This window comes from Mastomys coucha, unplaced genomic scaffold, assembly GCF_008632895.1.
Source record: "Mastomys coucha isolate ucsf_1 unplaced genomic scaffold, UCSF_Mcou_1 pScaffold18, whole genome shotgun sequence".
In the NCBI taxonomy this organism is placed as follows: Eukaryota; Metazoa; Chordata; class Mammalia; order Rodentia; family Muridae; genus Mastomys; species Mastomys coucha.
In genome coordinates, this window is record NW_022196900.1 from 69424981 (window position 1) to 69434375 (window position 9395).

The window sequence follows — 9395 nt, forward strand, 5'->3', positions numbered from 1 at the left end:
AAACTGCACTGAAATGTATAATGTTGTTATCATAGCAAACCTCTAATATCATAAGATATACACTAAATGTTCAAATTTCCTAGACTATCTCAAATGATTTTTGCTTTTGCAATTTGACTTTGTATCTAAGTAAGTTGAATAGGTTGCAGCTGAGTGATAATCTCTATTAAATATCTTTTTTTATTTTTTTGGTTTTTCGAGACAAGGTTTCTCTGTGTAGCTCTGGCTGTGCTGGAACTCACTCTGTAGACCAGGCTGTCCCTGAACTCAGAAATCCACCTGCCTCTGCTTCCCAAGTGCTGGGATTAAAGGCGTGCGCCACCACCGCCCAGCTCTATTAAATATCTTAACTTTAAAAACATCATTGTGTGTGTGTGTGTGTGTGTGTGTGTGTGTGTGTGTGTGTGTGTGTGTGAGAGAGAGAGAGAGAGAGAGAGAGAGTAGGAGAGAGAGAGAATGCACACAGATGCTGTAGTACGTGTGTGGAGTCCAGAGACAACTTTGAGAGTTGATTCTGACCTTTTGTCTTTACAAGGGTTCCAGGGATTAAACTCAAGTGGTTGGGCAAGCCCCTTCATAGCCCATGGGCCATCTTACTGGTGGCCAGATAATCTCGAATAAGATGATCTCTCTCTCTCTCTCTCTCTCTTCCTCTCTCTCTCTCTCCCCCTTCCTTCCTTCCTTCCTTCCTTTCTTCCTTCCTTTCTTTTTTCTTTTTTTCTTTATCTCTAACCATTTTTTTTCTCTGAAGAACCTGGATTGTTTATCCCTTTTCTCATAGCTGGGCATTGCTGAGTGAGTCCCGTGGCATTGCACGGACATGCTCGTCTGTCTCTTGTAAGTTCTGTGCATCAGTAGTTAAACCAAGAGGCTTCATCAGATTTAGGAGGCTTTGAACAAAATATGTCAGAGGCAGTGGCCAATAGCACTTCCGACTCTCATCAGGAAGCACAATGCTCGCTGGGCACAATACTCGCCAGGTACAATGCTTGCCTCCCTCCAAACCCTCTCATGTACCCCCTTTATTCTCTTTTAAATTCATGTCCTCCTTTAAATTATTTTTACATATATACATACATCATACATATGTGTGATGTGTATGCATGAGTGTAAGATACCTAAATACATAAATGCAACCTTCCCAGTCTATGGAATGTTACTTGTATGTTTGTTTTCAGGGCCAGCTATTTGGTATTCCACAACCAATTGGTGTGCTCTTCCCTGGGGAAGACTATTTCTCCCACTCTCACAGTTCCTTAATTGCCTGTAGTTATTCTGAGTAGGGCGGAGGTCTCATGAACTTCTCATCCATACTCTTGTGTATTGGTGTCATCTTTTTACATGGATTCTTAAATACTTGTTTCTCTCTCTCTCTCTTTCTCTCTCTCTCTCTTTCTTTCTCTATGTCTCTCTCTTTCTTTCTTTGTTTCTGTTTGTCAAGACAGGGTTTCTCTGTGTAGCCCTGGCTGTCCTGGAACTCTCTCTGTAGACCAGGATGGCCTCTAACTCACAGAAATCCTCCTGCCTTTGGCTCTCAAGTGCTGGGAATAAAGGTGTGATCTACCACCATCTGGCATAATACATATTTATTTTTAAAGATTTACTTACTTTTATTTTATGTGTCCAGGCGTTTTGCTTGCATGTCTGTGTGTATACCACGTGTGTGTAGTGCTCATGGAGGCTACAAGAGGGTTTCAGATTTCTTGGAGCTGGAGCTTCAGATACTTGTGAATGGCCGTGTGGGTGCTGGGAACCAAGCCTGGGTAATTTGTAAGACAAGCCAGTGCTCTTAACGGTTGAACTATCTCTCCAGCCCCTATTCATTTTATTTTTATTGTATGCATTTATTGCACATGGAACTATGTTACTGAAGGACATTTCCAGACAGGTGTATGTGTTTATCATATCCTACCACACTCCCCCTCCTGCTGGTATGTTTACATAGACATATTCTACTCCCCGAGCCCTGTGTGTGTGTGTGTGTGTGTGTGTGTGTGTGTGTGTGTGTGTGTGTGTGTGTGTGGTCTGTCTCCCCTCCCTCCCACTACATGATTTTATGTATCTATCTGAAATCTAGGAGACACAAATGAGAGAAAACATAGTACATTTTCTTTCTGAGCTGGATACATTCATTTAATATCATTTACAGCTACATCCATTTACCTGCAAATCCATTTTCCTCCTTGTTCTTTATGGCTGAAAAATCCCAATGCGTATATGCAGTCTGTTTTTAACTGCATTTCCCTCTTGTTGGACTGGGGCAGTTCCATAACTTAGTTATTGCGAATAGAACTTCAGAAAACACTAGTGTGAAAGTAGCTCTATAAAGTCTTAGCGTCCTTTGAAATATCTGGGAATGGGACAGCTGGGTCATATGGCAGTTCTAGTTTCAATGTTTTGAGTAACCGATTTCCACAGTGGCTGGACTGGCTTACATTCCTAGCGGTGGTAGTGTGAGGATCCCTTTTGTCTTCATCTGTACTGCCAGTTACTGTCTTGCTTTTGTTCCTGGTTTTTAAGACTGTCATTTGGAGTAGGGTGAGATGGAAACTCACTGTAACGAGTTAGTTTGTTCCTGAACTTTAGGACCATGGTGTAATGCACGCTGTCTTCTATAACCTGGTTGGCTTTTATTCAGGGTGTGTTTCTAAGAGTCATCTAGTTTTTCAGCTGTAGCTGATTCATTTTCACTGCTGTGTAATATCTCTCCACATGATTATGCCGCTGTTTATCTTCTTCATCCTTCTCTTATGGATGTTTGAGGTATCCCCAGCTTCTGTGATTATGGACGTCCTACTAAGATAGCTCTTCCAGGCCCCTGCCACACTCCCAGTACACATGCATTGGGATTTGTATGAGGCTGTAGTTGTCAAGTGTTTCAGTCTTGGGATCTCAAAGAGCTTTGTTTTTGTGTATATATATACATATATATACATATATATATGTATATATATATAGTTTTGTTTTTGTATATTTTATCTGCAGATATTTACTCTATTAGCATTTGAAGCTAAGGAAAATATAAACATATTTACATAGTTTATTAAGTTATACAAATTTAACTTACTACAAGTTAACAGAAATAACATCTTTTGAAAGAAAACCTTGTGTTTTCTTTTTTTTTATTAGATATTTTCTTTATTTACATGTAAATTTCTCCTTTCCCAGTTTCCCCTCCAAAAAACAAACAAACAAACAAAAACAACAACAAACCTCTGTTGCCTCCCCACTCCCCATGCCTGCCACCCCACCCTCTCCTACTTCTTGGCCCTGGCATTTCCCTACACTGGGGCACATAACCTTCACAGGGCCAAGGTCCTCTCCTCCTATTGATGATCGAATTTGCAATCCTCTACTATACGTGTGCTGCCAGAACAATCAGACCCACCATGTGCAGTCCGTGGTTGGTGGTTGAGACCCTGGGAGTTCTGAGGGTAATAGTTAGTTCATATTGTTGTTCGTCCTAAGGGGATGCAAACCCCTCAGCTCCATAGGTCCTTTCTCTAACTCCTTCACTGGGGACCCTGTATTCAGTTCGATGGATGGCTGTGAGCCTCTACATCTGTATTAGTCAGGTACTGTCAGAGCCTCTCAGAAGATAGCTATATTTTGGTCGGCTTGTCCTTCCTTCAGTCTCTGCTCCGTAGTTAATCTCTGCAATTCCTTCCATGGGTATTTGGTTCCCCATTTTAAGGAGGAATGAAATGTCCACCTTTTGGTCTTCCTTCTTCTTGAGTTTCTTGTGGTTTGTGAGTTGTTCTTCCTGTATTCCAAACTTCTGGGCTAATAACCACTTATCAGAGAACCTTGTGTTTTCTATGAAAGAAATTCAGGGAGAAGAGCAGTTTGTTTAGATCCATGAAGGTCTCTCCATGCCCAACTTCCTAAGAGAAAGCTGAACCCCACTTCTGTGTTCAGGCTGTAACAAAACTGTATGTCGTGTTTGAGACGAGACTGAAACAGCCAAAGGACGCTTTTAGGTACATTGTAAATACAGTTTTGATCTTAGGTTCCTGGACCATGGCTTGAGAATAACTGCACTGGAGAACACTGGTCTGGGCAGGAGACTGCTAACACATTGGGCTAAAGGGGGCATGTGTGAATGTTTACTTGTAGGGGATAAAACCATATTGTTTCCCAAAGTGATGGCAGAATCCTTCCAGTGTCAGAATTCCTATTTATCTATATCTAACCTACATTTGGCATCACTATTTTCCTATATAGTGGGTGTGAAATGGTATCTCTCTGTGGTTTGTTTGTGCTTCAGTACATTCTCAGACTACTAGGCTCACTGTCCTAGGAGGGTATATTGGTCCTATTATCCTTTTTTCCTTCTAAACAATTTTCACTTAGCTGTAGCTCCTTCTATGTCCTGACTCATGGTCTATATTCTAGGCAAATGGAGATGCTTGCTCTTCCCAAATAGACCCTAGAATGTTACTCTCCAAGGTTTGGCACATGATAGCTTTTTGTTTTGGTACTGTTATATGTCACTTCTATCTGATGGAATCCAACACTCCAGTAACTTTACTCAAACACTTCTTATTCCAAGAAGTCTGTCCTATCCTTTGTCCCATCAACTCCCTACCACATAAGGTCTGCTTTTCATATGTTTCTAACTCTGATGACTCTATGAGGTATTCTCTGATGGACCTTATGGCCAACCTTTCCAGTGAAGGACCAAGCTGTGGGAGCCTAGATGATGGAAGTAACTCGGGTAGGCAGGCAAAAGGATAGGGTTTTCTGGAGGCAGTGGGACTTAACAGTGGAACTGGGAGATGGGGCTATGGATGAGTGCAGAAGAGACACAGTTGAACCTGGTCCAGAGAGAGGAGAGGTCTCCTTCTGAATTCCATCCTGGGGATCTGAGCTGGACTACCAGGCTCAGAAGTGAAGTGAATCCTTGAAGCCAGTTCTCACTGCCCACCTCACTGGAAGGGGGCTGTTGTGGCTGGAGGCAAATCCTGGGAACAGTAGGCTGTGACCCAGGAGGCTCAGGGCTGGAGAAATCACTGCCTCAATGCTAGCTGGAAAGGTTCTTCCTCATCAGAGGCCCTGTGGACTTCTTCTGTTGTCATTCATAAGAGAAATGTTCTGAGAGGTTTAGGTTTGGAGCTTTCTAGAGATGTCAAAGATGATTAAGGCCAGCCTGTGGGGTGTGAACTTCTCATTCACCATGCTGAAACTGGGGATTCATCTCTTGATCCCTGGGGTCTCCTTTCTTCTGGCCTCTGCCCCCACTCTTGGCCTTTTCCATTGACTCACATGCACTGGGGCTGTGTATTGTTAAGATTTTGAGCTTAGATTTGGACATGGACTGGACTAAAGGAGCCAACTTTATGGTCTGGGCAATTTTCACTGCTGGGTTTAGGGCCAAGCCTCTGTTAAAAACCAGTGTCACTGGTTTATCATGGAACTTAGTGGTAGGGTGTTTGTTCTTCTTATACAAGACCTTGTATAAGACCTTAGATCCCATCTGCAGCACCGTGGATACTTCCCGAGCCCTCAGAGCAGAAAAGACAGTAACAAACCGAAACCAAAACCAGTATGACCTTTTTATATATTTTTTTCTCTGTGGGTTCCAGTGACTGTTACTATGTATCTGAGCCTAGATTTCCTCCTGTGTAATATCAGGGCTATGGTTACGTATTTCTCAGGACTCCCATAAGGAAGAGAGAATCAGAAGATATCAAGTTCTATGCCAGGCTTGTGACATCATCTCACTTAATCTTTGGATAAGCTCCTTGAACAACATTTTGTTCCCATTTTATAGAAGAAGAAACTGAGGCCCACTGATGCTGCATGACTTCCTAACATTGGAAACTAGGGAGTAGAGGAGCTGGAGTCTGAACCCAGGTCTCTTGGGGCTGCTAAAGGTTTGGAGTGGTCACAGCAGCAGCTGTGATGGAGGGTGATGTGATTTCACAGGACCATGGGATCCAGGCCAGGCTGGTTTAGAGTGAGCCAGGCCATTTTCAGGAAGATAGGAGAGAGTGGTCAGGCCAGCTAGTGATGGGGACATTTGCCAACAGGTGTGGCAAAGAAGAGAAATGCGAGGTATTTTTAGGAGGGGTCATATGTAGTGCTTGAGGCACCATCCAGTTGACAGCCAATGGAAGCTTGCTCTGTGCCAAGCTCCCTGCTGGTCTCTGAGGTCCTAGCAATGAATAAGATCTGATTTCACTCTTCAGGAGCCCAAATGGGAGACGCAGGTGTTATGGAAAACACTATACATACTCTATTAGGATGTGGAGGCTGAATTACTATGACATATTGTCTTGTGAACAGTGGAGTAGCAGAGACAGTTGCTTCAGTGTGGAAGGAGAGGTTAGAGGCTAGAGAAGTTCAGGCTTGCCATAACAAGAGTTATCAAAATTATTTTTCCTTTAGGAACATCAATATAAAGGTGCTTTTATAGCTGTAAGCATGTGGTTGTAAAACCTAAATGTCCCAGAGTGAATCCAACATCCCACTTCCCCATGATTTTATTAAGGACAGGAGAGCTTTCCCCTGTCTCCCTAGCACTGGCACAGGCTTGTATTTCTGTCACCTTTGAATCACCTTGATTATATGCTGCGAGAGTAAGAGAGCACTGGTCCCTCTGAGAAGCATCCTGAAGATATCAGGACATCCGCCCCAGGCTCATTTCCTCTGTCATGTTGTAACTCGCTGTGCTCTGCTTGGTATAACTTGTGCTCTTTAATTAAAGGCTCACATTATATTTAATTTGCACTTAAAAATCCCACCACAGGAGAATGTCTTGCAGGGTGTGAGAATGGTAATGGGGGGATGTGGAGGCAGGACATGTTACAGTGAAAACTAGGACCACTGGGACCAGTCTTCCTGAGCTGGAATCCCAGCATTGCCACTTGCCAGCTACATGGCTTTGGGCAAGCCACTTAATGCTTGTGCTCTGTCTTAAAATGGGGAGAATGGAAATGCACACTTCAGGTTGCCGGGGCCAGAAGAGATGGCAATCACAAAATCTTAGTACAGAGTTGGGTATATTATCAGTACTCAATAAATGTTAATTATCACGGAGCAGAGAGAGGAGGGAGCCACTTAGTCTGGAGTGTGGCTATGGGGAACACCATGCTTTCCATGAGCAGGGGAGGCAGGAGCCAGATCTGGAGGATGAGTGGGGCTGGACAGGAGAATGTGGCAGAAGAAGAGACAGAGTCAAGTTTCTCTGAATCTCCTGAAGGAGTCTGATTAACCAAGGTCTTGGATTCCTCTTAATACCAACTTCTGTAACAGATAAAACCCTGAAAGGTCAAGGGCTTAGCATAATAAATGTTAATTTCCTGTTCACATAAAGTTCAATGAATGGCAACAGGGAGGAAGGGTGCCCTGCGCCTCACCATTACTCAGTAACTTGGGGTAATAGAAGCTCTACGAGCATCCAAGTGGCTCCCAAGATTGTGCGAGCCATGACACTGAGCTGGCAGATGAGTAGAGGGAACGTGGAGAACTCATGAGGCTTTTGTGGGCTTGGTAGAAATGATACACATAGCCAAGCACCTACAATCTGTATGTGCACCTAGAAGGGAAACGAGAAGGACTTGGTGATTGACAGCTGTTAGGTTCTGAATCTAAGGGTACACCCACGCTGATTGGCAGGGGTCCAACGGTGAGGACTCAAGTTCTGAGCTCATAAGCTCGGCCTTGCCTCTGAGGATAGTGGGGAGCCACTGGACAGCATTCATTAGAGGAATGATAGAGCCGGAGAGTTCTTGACCTTCATCGATCTGTGTCATAGTTGGCTTCAGCCGCCAGCTTGCAGTAAACCTACAGTCACTGGGGAGGAAGGAAAGTCAGCTGAAGTATTGCCATGATCAGATTGCTCTGTGCAATCTGCAGAGTGAGTGTTTTCTTAGCTGATATTTATGTAGGAGGGCTGGGCTCGCTGTGGGAGGGCCGCCTCTGGGCAGGTGGGCCATGGGTTCTATAAGGAAGCAAGCTGAGCAGGTCAGAGGAAGGAAGCTGCTAAGAGGTCGAAGGTCCTCTGCACTCTTTCTTTAAGCTCCTGCTTTGCCCTGCCTTGGCTTCCTCTGATGGTGGACTGTAACCTGAAGGACGGAACAAACCCTTTCCTCCCCAAGTTGTTCTTTTTCCTTTTCATGGTGCTTTTCACAGCAACAGGAAAAGCGAACTAGGACAGCTTGCCTTAGCTTCAAGGTGTAGGAGACATTGGATAACCAAGCTGGTCTCTCAGAATGAGTAATCCCGGAGACTGGATACGTTTTACATTTATTGATTTATTGTTTTAGAATGATCGCACAGAGTGACAGGTTTTTCATGACATTTTCATGCATGCTTTGTTTTCCACTGTTGTTCTCCTGCCTCCTGCCCCTGCTGGGCTCTTCTGTCCTCCAGGACTCTCTTTTCACTTGAGAAGTCCACAACCTTAACTTGTCCATAATGAAGCATTTTCTCCTTTCTACTGTGACATTTCCTGTGCTTTCTATAATTTTCCATCCTGCCCTTGAGTTCTGAGGCCTTCCCCCTCCTCCCAGGCTCCCCTCTAGTTTCTGGGCCTTTATTCACACCTACTCCCCCGGCCCCTGGATACACATATATAACAATTAGAATCCAGGAGCCCACAGGAGAGAGAACTCATGATATTTGTCTTTATGAGCCTGTGTTACCTTAATTAATATATTGCTTTTCAGTTCCTTCCATTTCTTTGAAAAACCCATAATTCAAATTTTGTTTAGGCCTGAATAAATAAATCTTAATTCTATTGGGATTCAGAAGAAACCCTTACCTGGATAGAAACACCCTCAATTTATACTACAGAGTGACTTTTCCACAATGCTCTCAGGGTCTCAGGATGAAGGATTAATTCCTGAGACTCTCTCACTTTTACCTAACAACACCAACTGAGATCAGATTTAAAAGTATAGACTATTGGGTCTACTCCATCAGAAACCAGGGCCAGAACCTGGGGACAAATACTTTAAAAAGCTTCAAAACTTTTTTTTTTGTAAAAAATATTCATCTTTAAAATTATGTGTGTGCATACCCTTGGAGGAGGCCAGAGTGGTCAGATCTGCCTGGAGCTGAAATTACAGGTGGTTGTGAGCCACCTGACATGGGTGCTGGGAACTGAACTTATGTCCTCTGCAAGAGCAGTATACGCTCTTAACCACTGAGCCATTTCTCCAGTGAGCGTCAGAAGTTGGTCTCCTGTAGCCAGTTTAGGAGAAAGTCCATGGGAGAATAGTTTCTTCTACCTACCTTCCCTCCCTCCTTCCCTCCCTCCCTCCCTCCTTCCCTCCCTCTTTCCCTCTTTCCCTCCTTCCCTCCTTCACTCTTTCCCTCCCTCCCTCCCTCCTTCTCTTTCTTTCTTTCTTTCTTTCTTTCTTTCTTTCTTTCTTTCTTTCTTTCTTTCT